This window comes from Sus scrofa, chromosome 8 (genome assembly GCF_000003025.6).
Source record: "Sus scrofa isolate TJ Tabasco breed Duroc chromosome 8, Sscrofa11.1, whole genome shotgun sequence".
NCBI lineage: Eukaryota > Metazoa > Chordata > Mammalia > Artiodactyla > Suidae > Sus > Sus scrofa.
Window position 1 is genome coordinate 10120078 of NC_010450.4, and position 12042 is coordinate 10132119.

General features: G+C 42.0%; 1 long non-coding RNA gene across 1 annotated transcript in view; it reads right to left on the reverse strand.

Moving 5' to 3' along the window:
• Positions 1-12042, reverse strand: part of LOC102158082 — a 367968-nt gene that overhangs the window by 99106 nt on the left and 256820 nt on the right. The window contains exon 6 of the long non-coding RNA XR_002346368.1: positions 1254-1328. This is a non-coding gene — a long non-coding RNA (uncharacterized LOC102158082). The remainder of the gene's footprint in view (positions 1-1253; positions 1329-12042) is intronic.

Below are 12042 nucleotides of genomic sequence, written 5' to 3' on the forward strand. Positions count from 1 at the left end.
CTTGAGAAAGGACAAAGCACCACTCCTGGATGGAGCCTCTGGGCACAGTCATGATATCCACTCCTACACTGCAGTAACTAAATAGTCCCTTCCCCCTGTCCAGACAAAGCCATGGACACTGTAGGGTGGAGTAGTGTTATCTGAGCAACATACAATTTGAACAGACAGAATATCACTTTATAGAAGTTAGACAGTAAAAGACAAACATCATACAGTATCACTTATATGTGATATCTTTACCAAAAAAAGGATACAAATGGACTTATTTGCAGAACAGAAATAGACTCACAGGCTTTGAAAACAAACTTACAGTTACCAAAGGGGACAGAGGGAGGGAAGAGGGATGGGCTGGGGGTTTGGGATTGGCATATGCACAACTGTAGTATAGGGAATGACTGGCGAATGGGAACATGCTGTATAGCACAGGGAACTCTACCTAATATTCTGTCATGGTCTGTATGGGAAAAGAATCTGAAAAACAATCAATGTGTGTACATGTATAACTGAATCACTTTGTTGTACAGCTGAAATTATCACACCATTGTAAATTAATTATACTTCAATAAAACTTTTAAAAAAGGAAAAAGTACATCACTTTATAGACTATAAGCACTAAATTTGATATTTAAACCACAAAGGGAGCCCGAACATGAATTCTAAACCTAAGCAGGTTGGCTAACTACCTGCTATGGGCTAAATATTTATGGCTGCTCAAAATTCATATGTTGAAAACTTTTCTCCCAATATAATGCTATTAGGAGGTGAGACCATTGAAAGGTAATTAGGATTGAGTGAGGTCATCAGGATGGTGTCCCATGAATGGGATCAGTGTCCTTATAAGCTTGCTTCCTCTCCTTATTCTCAGCTACACTGAAATAGCCAGCCTGCAACTCAGAAGAGGACTCCTGCCAGAACCCAACCACAATGACACCCTGATCACAGACGTTCAGACTCTAGAACTTTAAGAAATAAATTCTTGCTAATTATAAGCAACCCAATTTATAGTATTTTTTATAGAAGTCCAAGCTTACTATGATCCTACTAAAACATAAACTAGAGATAGGAAGTAGAGTCTTACAATACTCAAAAAGTCCATGATACAGTCCAAAATACTCTCACCAAGAAACAGAAAATTTCAACTTGAATGAGGAAAGACAATCAATAGACACCAATACCAAGATGACACAGATGTTGGAATTACCATACAAGGATTTAAGGGTAGCTTTGATTAAAATACTCCAATGTGTACTTACAAATATTCCTTGTACAACAGCAAAGTTCTGCAAAGCAATCAAAGGCAAGAAGAAGAATCCGGGGACGTTTTAGTTCTGAAAAATAAAATAAATGAAATAGAGTTTAAAAGTCCAGAGTTTCATGCAGCTACTTAAATAACTTGTGATTCTGTTAAAATAACAACTTTTTAGAAATTAAGTTTTATGAATTCCTTTCCCTGAGCTTGGGTTTCAGTCCTGCATAAAATAAGGATAATGTACAGTCTCTTAGAATGCCAGTAAAAGAATTAAATGCGATTAAACAATAATTTTAAAAGGGTATTAATGATCTATGGTTACATCAAAAACTCCTTCAAAAATTAGTGACATCAAACAGCAAAAACATATTCTTTGCTCATGAACCTGAAATCTCATAAAGGCTTAACAAGGGTAGTCCATCTCTGTTCCATTTGGCTTCAGGAAGAGTGGCTAGAAGGTTGGGAACAGGAGTCATCTGAAAGGTCACTGATTCACACAGCTCCAGCGGATCAGATCTGGAACTTTATGCACTGTCTTCATGTGATCACCCCAGCCAGGCAGTTTCAGAGCAGATGAACTTTTTACATGTAAACCCAGGACTTTCACGTCGTGTGTCCAAAGGTGAAACTTCCTCATGTGTTCATGATTCAACTTCAGGAGTCACTTTCCATGCATCTGAGGTCTGAAGAATGCTCAAATTCAAGGAGAGGGAGTGTAGACTCCATTTTAGTGCAGGAATGTCAATAAAACAGTGTCATAGGAGCATTTGAGATGGGATATAGTGGAGTGACCAGCTTGGATACACAATCTGCCACAGTGTGAGCAAGTCCTTTGTTTAACAGTGTAAATCACAGATTGGCAAAATCCAGCCAATAAGCCAGAACAGCCCTCTGCCTGTTTTTAACAATAAAGTTTTATTGGCACACAGTCCAGCCCACTTATTTACATATTGTCTATCCCAGTTTTTGTACTACAACAGAGGAGTTGAGTAATTGTGACAAATACCACCTGGCCACAAAACCTGAAATATTTACTATCTGGTCATTTATAGAAAAAGTTTCTGGCCACAGCTATAGGCTCCTAGAATCTGCTACCTGCTCCTTGGTAGTTTCATAGTATTTTCTCTGTATTCGATTAGATTTTTGAGTTAGTTGTATAAATGTTCAGGCCGGCTTTTGTTTAGGACCTTTGCTCTTGATGCTTCTTGTGGTAAAAAGCATTTTTTTGGAACTCTTCTCATAGATGGTGCCTTCTAGGATGTGGTCTCAGATCCTACGTCATTTCCTGAGAAAGGCCTTCACTGTTCACCCACTCTGAGGTATTCCCCACTCTCATTTGCAGTTATTCTCTCCCACTGTTGGGTTTCACATTCTTCATCACACCTGTCACTGTTGGAAACTGTCTTGTTTACTGTCACCCCACTCTTCCCGAGAGTACAAGTTTCATAGTAGTCAATAACGCACCTGGTTTTTGTTCTTATTTTGTTTTTTAGAGAACTCTTGGGACATTCAGCCTTTAATATCAGTGGAGTTGAGAAAACATATCAGTTTTCTCCACACAGACTCTTGAGTACTCAGCAGAGTACGAAGTGCATAATAGGTACACTACAAATAGCTTCCAAGCACATGTCCAGATGACAGGGCTCTTAGAGTCTGCATCACGGTAAATTCTACAGAACATTCCAATAATCTCTGGGGTTTTTTTTGGAGCTTAATGTATATCCTCATTTATGTTACAAGCTGTTTGAGGACAGAGACTATGGGTCTACTTCTGGGTATTTACAGTGACATCTAGGAGTTCATGAGCATTTATCCATTTGCATGTCACCATACATAGATGCCAACTGCAGCAGGACAGGGACCAGGGAATATAACGCAACCACAGTGAAAAAGTAGCCCAAGAGATGAATCAGATCCTGAACACCTTTCCCAAAGAGACAAGAGCTCAGCAGGATTTGGAAACTCTCAAGGGTTAAGAGTATGAAAGAAAGAATTCAGGAATAAAGATCATGTTCAGATAAATAGTATTTTATACCTCATGCTTACTATTATGTGTGAAATACTAAGTTGATGTGCATACATATTACATGATTTATTTAGACATTAACCAAAAGAAAGAAGTGATAACTATGTTCTGCCTTAAAAAGAAAATATGGGAGTTCCTGTTCTGGCGCAGCAGAAACCCGACTAATATATGTGAGGATGCCAGTTCCATCTCTGCCCTCACTCAGTGGGTCAGGGATCTAGCATTGCCATGAGCTGTGGCATAGGTTGCAGACACTCCTTGGATCCTGCAGTGCTGTGGCTGTGACATAGGCTACCAACGGTAGCTCCAATTCAACCCCTAGCCTGGGACCCTCCATATGCTGTGGGTACAGCTCAAAAAAAGCAAAAAAAAAAAAAAAAGAAAAAAAGAAAATTTGAGAGGGAAATTCTAACTCAGATCAGCCTGATGCTGCTGTTGCTGCTGCTAAATAACATTAGCAATAATAATGCGAGTTCCCGTCGTGGCAATCCGACTGGGAACCATGAGGTGGCGGGTTCGGTCCCTGCCCTTGCTCAGTGGGTTAACGATCCGGCATTGCCGTGAGCTGTGGTGTAGGTTGCAGACGCGACTCGGATCCCGCGTTGCTGTGGCTCTGGTGTAGGCCGGTGGCTACAGCTCTGATTTGACCCCTAGCCTGGGAACCTCCATATGCCGGGGGAGCGGCCCAAGAAATAGCTAAAAAAACAAAAACAAACAAACAAACAAAACACAATAATAATGGCAGCTAATATTTGTATAAAAATCGCTATGTGCCTGGGCAATTTTGCATGTTATCTCAATTACATAACAGCACAATAAGGAAGGTACTATTTTTACTCCTAGTTGTGCAAATAAGGAAACTGAGGCACAGAAGTTAAGTAAATTGCCCAAGATCACATATTACAGACAAAGTTCAAACCCAAGAAGTCTGGTTCCAGAGTCTACGTTTAGAAGCACCGCATTTACCTACTTTCTAGGGTCCAACGTTTCTTCTTGTTTTTCACTTTGTTGCTACCAATGTCTCTATGGTCATCATTATCACTGCCAGCACTTCCTTAAATGTCTAATTTGGTGCAACTATAAATGATTAGGTCAGGGGTGAGACTGAATGAGGACAGGTGAGTCAGGACAAGTAAGATGGCTTTATAACAGAATGCATTTAAGTGCCATACCTGGGATTATTTTGAGATTTACCCAAAGCAAGCATAAACTTAGCAAATAAATTTTAATAGAGGCCAGGAGACCCAGAAGATAAACTTTGCATTCTTTGTTTTGTTGCAATTCTGGATGAATACAGTACTGGCATGTTTATATAAGACCAACCTAGAGGCATGGCCAGGCTTCACAGCAGACTCAGACTTCATCAGCGGAGAAGACAATGAAGGGCTGAGTGGATGAGACTCATAAAGCCCAGTTTTGAATCTAGGGTTTCATTAATTTATCAGTCATGTGACTTTGGACAAGTTGTTGAAACTTTCTAATCCCAGTTTGGGAGTTCCCTGGTGGCCTGGTGCCTAAAGGGTCTGGCATTGTCACTGCTATGGGGTGGGTTTGATCCCTGGCCTGGGAACTTCCACATGCCATGAGTAAGACCAAAAAAGAAGCAAAACAAAAAAAAAAAAAACAAATCTTTCTAACCCCAGCTTAAACATCTATTAAATGGAGCTAATATTAGTTTCCAGTTCCTGGGACTGGTGAAAAGAGTGGATGACTGTAAGCCAGACCACATTTAGCCTTGATTGCATCCACTAGCAAATGTGAAGAATCTTACAAAATGATCTGCACATAGTAGGCAGTATAAACACATAAAATGAATAGGGATTTTTTTATCCAGTATTTCACCTGGTATAAATCATATACTCAATAGAAATACATCCGGCTTTTTAATATTCAGATAACAAGACTGCAAAATAGTTATTTGGGAAAAAAGGGAAAAAGTAATCTGGAAGAGAGAAGCTCTTTAAAAAGAAGATTAAAATGATAGATAATAATCAGAAAAGGACAAAGAGCTATTTTATTATCTGTTTTAAGTGACTATTAGAAGAAAGGCCCCCCGTTTCCAGAACCAAACCTTTTTTTCTCATCTCCTGTGTTAGAGAAAAGGAACTCACTGGCAGGATAATAATTCAGACTCCGTAATTAGATGTTGAATGATAATTAATCTTGGACCCTGAATCAGCTCCCTGCCAGTATGTTTCCTTTCTCTGTTCCAGTTCTCCCTAGTCCAGACTCCCTCCCAATCTCAAACCCAAAACTACTAATTTTAGTTCGGCTTAATTAATTTCCCCTCCAAAGTCTCACCTATTGCCTTTGCTTGTTGTTAAGCCTCTATTGAATTTCCCCACTGATTATATTTGTTTCCTCAGAGCCTGGAGGAAGGACAATAAATGTGTAATTTCGCACCATATGCAACAATCTTCAAGGACACAGAAGACAGACCCTCCCCCTTTTCAGTTTTGCTTAAAAACTGCATGAAATTGACATTATGCACATGTACACAGTTTGTAAAAGACTGCCAAGAACAAAACCTGCAGGAATGGGTATGTTTTTATTTCAAGTTCTATTTTCGGTAAACAAGGTTGAACATGCTTCGGTGGTTCCCACTGTCATCAAAGACACCTGATTCTTGGTCAAGCCCTGGCCCATCTTCAAGTGTGTCATGTAAAGGAGACAGCAAGAACTAGATTTGGAGCCTGACTGGGAAAGAGTTGAGAAGAACCCAAGTTTTGCTTTTGTGCCAGGAAGGATAATGTAGGATGAATAGTGTACACATCCTCTGAGAAGGGCAACATTGGAAGAAAGGCTAATTCGAAGAAAACATATTAATGGGTTTAGCTTTGGGAATACTGAGCTTAAGCTGCCTTTGGGATGTTAATAAAAATCTTCAACCCCCATTTCATTTCTTTACAGAAAAACTCCTTGAAACAGATATTTATATGCACTGTCTTAGGTTAGGGTTCACTGAAGGAGACCACAAGAGGACAATCTGTGTGGAAATGATTTGTTAGGAAGGGTTTCCCAGGCAGATTCCCAGAGAAGGTAACTTTGGCTCAGTTCCCCAAGGAGCCAAAGAGATGGAATAAGTCACCACAGAGAGCCACGCGGAGTATTCAAAATGGCGGTGGCGTGGGCAATGAAACCCCAGGGCCCTTTGCTTCTTCATTTTCCCTTCGAATGGCCTACCCTGAGATTTTTGCTGGGCTAGCTCCTTAAAATTCAGGTCCTTACTGACTACCAAGCCTAAAATAGACTTCTGGCACCGTAGCCTCTATCACCACCACTCGCAGTCTCACACCCACCACCGCCACTTCCTCTGACCACCATGGTAACTGCCACCTCTGTTGCCCCCACGGCCACCACCATCATCCTCAATGCTACCACCACCACCCTCCACCACCTTCCCCGTCATTGCCACCATCACACGTGTCATCATCCTACTTCCACCTGATCCCTTTTGTTGGTCCAACCTTTTAAATATTTTTTAAAAATTTTATTAGAGTATAGTTGCTTTACAGTGTTGTGCCATTTTCTGCTATACAGCACAGTAACCCAGTTATATATATGTCTGTGTGTATGTGTGTGTGTGTGTGTGTGTCTATACTCTTCTCCCCATACTATCTTCCGTAATGTTCTAACCCAAGAGATTGGATATAGTTCCTTGTGCTGTACAGTAGGACCTCATTGCTTATCCATTCTAAATGTAATAGTTTGCATCTACCCACCCTAAACTCCCCATCCATCCAACGTCCTCCCCCCTCCCTCCTTGGCAACCACAAGTCAATGTCCATTGACAGATGAATAGATTAAGAATATATGGCACATATATTAAATGGAATACTACTCAGCCATAACACAGAACAAAATAATGCCATTTGAGGCAACATGGACGCAACTAGAGATTCTCATAGTAAATGAAGTAAGTTAGAAAGAGAAAGACAAATATCAAATGATATCACTTACATGTGGAATCTTAAATATGGCACAAATGAACCTATCTCCAAAACAGAAGCAGACTTACTTGTGGTCCTCCCAACTTTGTTTTAATTTTCCTCCTAGCATTCTACACTCCTTGATGAAATATTACACATTGTAGACTTGTCTGGAGTTGTCTGTCTCTCCCCTTTCAAGAATAGTCTCCTTGAGAAGACTAATTTGCAGCTGTATCACTGGCGTCTCCAGCATGCCTACCACATGGTAGGCATAAAAATGGATAGATGGGTTCCCTGTTTAAAGAATTCCTAGTGAGGAATTAGAGAGAGATGAAATCACTATGGAGGAACAACCTGAGAGAAATGAGAAGGAAGTTGAAGTAAGAGTCCAGGAAAAAAGTAGAGTTACCCAAGGAAAGCCTCTTATTCTGATGATGAAAATATGCACGTGTGGGTGGAATTTCAGACCTGACAGGCTCCATGTCCTCTGTGAAGTAGGAGGTGCCTTCAATTTTGTGTCTACCTCAGCCCGAGATAAGCTCATTAAACATAGTCTAGGGAAATTTTTACAGTCTCTATTGGTATCATTTGAGAATCTCGTTATATGAGCTTATCAATTAATCCAGTATGCTTCATTCATATTTGACATAAAATGCTTTTCTGTGATTTTATGTACTTGAAGTTGGAAATTTAGAGGGAGAAAGGGATCCCAGGTGGAGCCCTGGGCTTGCCAGTGTCTGCTCTAACCATCTGCAGAAAAGCCCTCGTGGAAGGCAGTGGAAGAGAATCGGTCTGAAGAAACTCCTCTCGAGGCCCCCATCCTGACTTTGGGATAGGCAGAGCTGTTTATTGTTATCATATTTGATCCCAGGAAGAAACCTATTTTACAGGAAATAATTTTAGACATTGGCCTGAATGCTCCCCTGCTGGTTGCCAAGTGGTCTCAGGCAAACGATTCCTTGTTTCTTTTTCTTTTTCTTTTCTTTTTTTTTTGTCTTTTTGCCTTTTCTAGGGCCGCTCTGCAGCATATGGAGGTTCCCAGGCTAGGGGTCTAATCAGAGCTGTAGCTGCCAGCCTACACCAGAGCCACAGCAACGCAGGATCTGAGCCACATCTGCGACCTACACCACAGCTCATGGCAAAGCCAGGTCGTTAACCCACTGAGCAAGGCCAGGGATCGCACCCGCAACCTCATGGTTCCTAGTCGGATTCATTAACCACTGCGCCACGAAGGGAACTCCACGATTCCTTGTTTCTCAGCCTCAGTGCCTTTGGGTCTAAGTGCCCGGTAGAGTGAGTGGCCTCCAAGGCCCCTTCGGGTCATTGGGTCCTTGTAACTCAACACATATTCTACAAAAGAGGAAACAGACTCAGGGATGTGAAGCAACTTACCCAGAGGCACACAGCTCCTGAGCAGCATTCACCCTAAAGTCCAGACCTGCCTAGTTCTGAAGCAGCTTCCTATCCTCCCCACCACAGTGCCTTCTCTCCATCCAGCCACTGCTGGGGATTCAAGAAGAGAAGTCCACAGACTGACAGCTCAAAGTCCCAAATTCCTGGCTGGGTCTGTGGTTGAGATGGAGGACAGGTCCCTGGACAACTTCTGTACTAACTTGCTCAATCCTCCCTCCTCAGCTTCTTCATTCCACTGAGGTGTGTCAGGCTCTCCATTCCAGCCCCTGGAGCCAGTGCTTCTGTTAAAAACTGTTCAATGATTCAGTGACCCAGAAGACAGAGGCAGGGAAAGGGGCAAGGAGAAAGATAAAGGAAATGATTGAATAAACACAGTCTCAGATTAGGATTCACCACCTTTGGGGCCCCAGCATAACTGTCCTTGGAGAGCAGGGTGGCCAGCTGGGGGCAGGCTGTCCTTGGTCTCTCAGAACACTTCGCTCCAAGCTGCTCTTTCAGGGGTAGGGAGTTAGCCTACTCCTCTCTCTCCATGCCTCCGTGTTCTCCCCATAAATGGGAGGAACAGTGCCCATCACACAAAGTTATAATATGAATAAAAGAAAAAACAGCTTACACGATAACTAATGCCCTGTGGATGGTGGTAATTATTATTGTCCCCTGAACTGAGCAACAGGAAGCGGGGTGGGGTGAGGGGACAGTCATTTGAAATGGTAGGAGTGAAATGAGCAGAGAGATGTCTTTAGATACATGGCAGCTCCTTCCTGGTGCACAACATCCCCCCACCCCCCACCGCTGACATCTGCACCCTGGCCCAATAGAGTACCATGGCACAACCCAGGCAGGTAATGCTGTTGCCATAGTGATGGAGTTCCATGATCAGTCCAGCTCTTGTTATCCAGGACGCACTGGATGCAAGTCAACAGCCCTTTGTTTGGAATGGAAATGAGGCTGCTAATGATGAGAGGCGCAGGATAATCAGCAGCCTCAGGACTGTCACCAACCCACAGTGTGTCTGAAAGCAACTCACTTGACTTTAGTAGAACTTGCTTTCTTTGTCTGTAAGGGGGGAATACTAAAATTTTCCTTCAAGTGTTGTTGGAAGACTGAATGAGGTTATGCATGTGATACTGTCAAGGACGGTGCCTAACACAGAGGAGGCCTTTATCGAAAGGTGGTTCTTCTCTTCCTTGCCTGTTACTTTTAATGAGTTAAGAAGGAAAGAGGAGGGTGAGAAGGAAGAGACTAGGAAAAGAAGATGAAGGAGAAGGAGGAAAGAGGAAAAGGATGAGGAACCTGAAGAGAACAGACAATAACCATAGCTGCAGCAAAAACAATAGTGTTCAGGGAACCTCACTGCAGGCTATTTGCACACTAGTTAACAACCTCCACTCTACTGGTTTACCGCTGCTGCAGTAACAAATGATCACAAAGGTGGTGGCTTAAAAGAAAACAAACATATTACCTTTCTGTTTTGGAAGTCAGAAGTCTAAAAGTGTGTCAACAGGGCAGTATTCCTTTTCCGATTATAGGGGAAAATTCATTTTCTTGCCTTTCCAGTTTGTAGAGGCCACCCTCATTTTCTCTTTGGCTTGCAGCCCCCTACACCAGTGCACCCCCACAGCCTCATGCCAAGCTCTCTTTCCTTTGTCATAGCTCCTTCTCTGACTCCAACACCCTCACCTCCCTTTTCACTCATGTCGGGAATACACTGGGTCCAGCTGGATGATGGGGGATCATCTCCCATTTCAAAATCCTTAACTTAAACTCCTCTGAAAAGTCTTTTTGACCATGTAGGGTAATATGTTCCCAGGTTCTGGGGATGCAGATGTGGATTTTGGTGGGAGAGGGAGTTTGTTATTCTACCTACACCATCCACTAGGCTACAAGATGGGTATTATCAGTGTTCCCTTTCTAAAGGTTAAAAATGTTCTAATAATAAAATATATGACTCAAAAATTAAGACATTCTCCTAAGGTCACACATTTATAAGTGAAAGCACAAGGATTCAAACAACACTCTCTGTGGCTCTACATTTGTTCTTGCTGTAGAATATGCTATAGAGACTTGGTTTCCTCTAAATCCAAGAGGGTTACATTGAACAGTCTTCAAAGGTCATCTTCAGGCTGAGAGTCTAGGGTTCTCTGTTCAGAGAAAAAAAAAAAAGGCTTAGCTTCAGCCGGTAATGACTATTGTTGGTTTCTCTTCTCTATCTCTAAACTAAAGGGGGAAAGCGAGAGACCTTGAATGTCCAGACCAGAGCATGATGGGAGTAAGAACTTACTGAATAAGGTTTTAGAAAAAAGCAGAACACATTCTGCTCCTGTATATACTACCTTAGAATAAGAAATACAAAATCTGCTTAAGATGCTGAAATACTCTGCCATTGGGCTTTTCTTCTGGCATCCCGACCGTCAAAATCAATGACAATCATGTTGGCGTTCTGCTAATTGAACCAAACGGGAGGTAACTGGTCTTGAGAAATCCTATAATGAAGTAATTAGTTACTCCATCAGTAAACGGAAATAATAATCACAGATTGTTAAAGCTGAAAATAAACTTTCTGATTATAGATGGGGTCCCTGCATCCCAGAAGTGTCTGACACCTGACACGGCTGTTAGGGAAAGAGCTGGAACAGACACCTAGGTCTCTTGGCTGCTGGTCTAGGATTCTTTCCACAAGACCATAAACTTCTGGAAAATTGAACATGAATGAGTGGGGTCCCTGTAAACTGTATCAGGGATGAAACGACATATTGCATTCACATGACAGCCCTTGCTCCAGGTGAAGGACACATTGCTGAAAAGCCCAGATTTTGTGTGCAGCTGAGGAGAGTCTTTGCATCACACATATCCATCACAGGCCATCTGAAGAGCTCACCAGCCCACTCATTAAATTACAAAAATAAAGGACTGTGACTAAAGGTAATCTGGAACATTTTTAAAAGTAGTCAGTAGATGCAAACGATTGCCTTTGGAGTGGATAAGAAATGAGATCCTGCTGTATAGCATAGGGAACTATATCCAATCACTTGTGATGGAACATGATGGAAGATAATGTGAGAAAAAGAATGTATATATGTATATAACTGGGCCACTTTGCCTGTAGAGCAGAAATTGACAGAACATTGTAAATCAACAATAAAATTAAAAAATAAAAAATAAAAAGGGGAATTCCCGTTGTGGCTCAGTGGTTAACGAATCTGACTAGGAACCATGAGGTTGTTGGTTAAATCCCTGGCTTTGCTCAGTGGGTTAAGGATCTGCTGTTGCCTTGAGCTGTGGTGTAGGTCACAGATGCGGCTCGGATCCTGCCTTGCTGTGGTTCTGGCATAGGCCGGCGGCTACAGCTCTGATTGGACCCCTAGCCTGAGAAACTCCATATGCCGTGGGTGCAGCCCTAGAAAAAGACAAAAAATAAAATAAAA